Below are 2,753 nucleotides of genomic sequence, written 5' to 3'. Positions count from 1 at the left end.
CCAGCAGTATTATATAGGAGGAGTACAGTGCAGAGTTTTGCTGACCAGTGACCACCAGTATTATACGTTCTCTGCCTGAAAAACGCTCCATATCTGTGCTCAGTGTGCTGCATATATCTGTGCTCACACTGCTTTATTGTGGGGACTGGGAACCAGCAGTATTATATAGGAGGAGTACAGTGCAGAGTTTTGCTGACCAGTGACCACCAGTATTATACGTTCTCTGCCTGAAAAACGCTCCATATCTGTGCTCAGTGTGCTGCATATATCTGTGCTCACACTGCTTTATTGTGGGGACTGGGGACCAGCAGTATTATATAGGAGGAGTACAGTGCAGAGTTTTGCTGACCAGTGACCACCAGTATTATACGTTCTCTGCCTGAAAAACGCTCCATATCTGTGCTCAGTGTGCTGCATATATCTGTGCTCACACTGCTTTATTGTGGGGACTGGGGACCAGCAGTATTATATAGTAGAGATGAGCGGGTTCGGTTTCTCTGAATCCGAACCCGCCCGAACTTCATGTTTTTTTACACGGGTCCGAGCGACTCGGATCTTCCCGCCTTGCTCGGTTAACCCGAGCGCGCCCGAACGTCATCATCACGCTGTCGGATTCTCGCGAGGCTCGGATTCTATCGCGTGACTCGGATTCTATATAAGGAGACGCGCGTCGCGGCCATTTTCACACGTGCATTGAGATTGGAGAGGACGTGGCTGGCGTCCTCTCCGTTTAGAAATTAAAATAGATAGGAGAGTGAGAGTGAGACACTTCATTTACTTACTGGAGCTTAGGAGGAGTTATACTAGTGACTGATGACCAGTGACCTGACCACCAGTGCAGTTTTATAATTTATTATTATTTAATAATCCGTTCTGTTCTTGTTCTCTGCCTGAAAAAAACGATACACAGTGACTCAGTCACACTCACATACCATATCTGTGCTCAGCCCAGTGTGCTGCATCATCTATGTATAATATCTGACTGTGCTCACACAGCTTAATTGTGGGGGAGACTGGGGAGCAGTTATAGGTTATAGCAGGAGCCAGGAGTACATATTAAACAGTGCACACTTTTGCTGCCAGAGTGCCACTGCCAGTGTGACTGACCACTGACCACTGTGACCAGTGACCTGACCACACTGACCACCAGTATAGTATATTGTGATTGTCTGCCTGAAAAAGTACACTCGTCGTGTGACTTGTGTGGTGTTTTTTTATTCTATAAAAATTAAAAAACTCATTCTGCTGACAGACAGTGTCCAGCAGGTCCGTCATTATATTATATATACCTGTCCGGCTGCAGTAGTGATATATATATATATTTTATATCATTATTTATCATCCAGTCTATACTAGCAGCAGACACAGTACGGTAGTTCACGGCTGTAGCTACCTCTGTGTCGGCACTCGGCAGTCCATCCATAATTGTATACCACCTACCCGTGGTTTTTTTTTTCTTTCTTCTTTATACATACTACATCTCATTATCATCCAGTCTATATTAGCAGCAGACACAGTACAGTACGGTAGTCCACGGCTGTAGCTACCTCTGTGTCGGCACTCGGCAGTCCATCCATAATTGTATACCACCTACCCGTGGTTTTTTTTTTCTTTCTTCTTTATACATACTACATCTCATTATCATCCAGTCTATATTAGCAGCAGACACAGTACAGTACGGTAGTCCACGGCTGTAGCTACCTCTGTGTCGGCACTCGGCAGTCCATCCATAATTGTATACCACCTACCCGTGGTTTTTTCTTTCTTTCTTCTTTATACATACTACATCTCATTATCATCCAGTCTATATTAGCAGCAGACACAGTACAGTACGGTAGTCCACGGCTGTAGCTATCTCTGTGTCGGCACTCGGCAGTCCATCCATAATTGTATACCACCTACCCGTGGTTTTTTATTTCTTTCTTCTTTATACATACTACATCTCATTATCAACCAGTCTATATTAGCAGCAGACACAGTACGGTAGTTCACGGCTGTAGCTACCTCTGTGTCGGCACTCGGCAGTCCATCCATAATTGTATACCAACTACCCGTGGTTTTTTTTTCTTTCTTCTTTATACATACTACATCTCATTATCATCCAGTCTATATTAGCAGCAGACACAGTACAGTACGGTAGTCCACGGCTGTAGCTACCTCTGTGTCGGCACTCGGCAGTCCATCCATAATTGTATACCACCTACCCGTGGTTTTTTTTTTCTTTCTTCTTTATACATACTACATCTCATTATCATCCAGTCTATATTAGCAGCAGACACAGTACAGTACGGTAGTCCACGGCTGTAGCTACCTCTGTGTCGGCACTCGGCAGTCCATCCATAATTGTATACCACCTACCCGTGGTTTTTTTTTTCTTTCTTCTTTATACATACTACATCTCATTATCATCCAGTCTATATTAGCAGCAGACACAGTACAGTACGGTAGTTCACGGCTGTAGCTACCTCTGTGTCGGCACTCGGCAGTCCATCCATAATTGTATACCACCTACCCGTGGTTTTTTTTTCTTTCTTCTTTATACATACTACATCTCATTATCATCCAGTCTATATTAGCAGCAGACACAGTACAGTACGGTAGTTCACGGCTCTAGCTACCTCTGTGTCGGCACTCGGCAGTCCATCCATAATTGTATACCACCTACCCGTGGTTTTTTTTTCTTTCTTCTTTATACATACTACATCTCATTATCATCCAGTCTATATTAGCAGCAGACACAGTACAGTACGGTA

Source organism: Pseudophryne corroboree, chromosome 1 (genome assembly GCF_028390025.1).
Source record: "Pseudophryne corroboree isolate aPseCor3 chromosome 1, aPseCor3.hap2, whole genome shotgun sequence".
Lineage (NCBI taxonomy): Eukaryota > Metazoa > Chordata > Amphibia > Anura > Myobatrachidae > Pseudophryne > Pseudophryne corroboree.
This window is presented reverse-complemented; position numbering follows the sequence as displayed.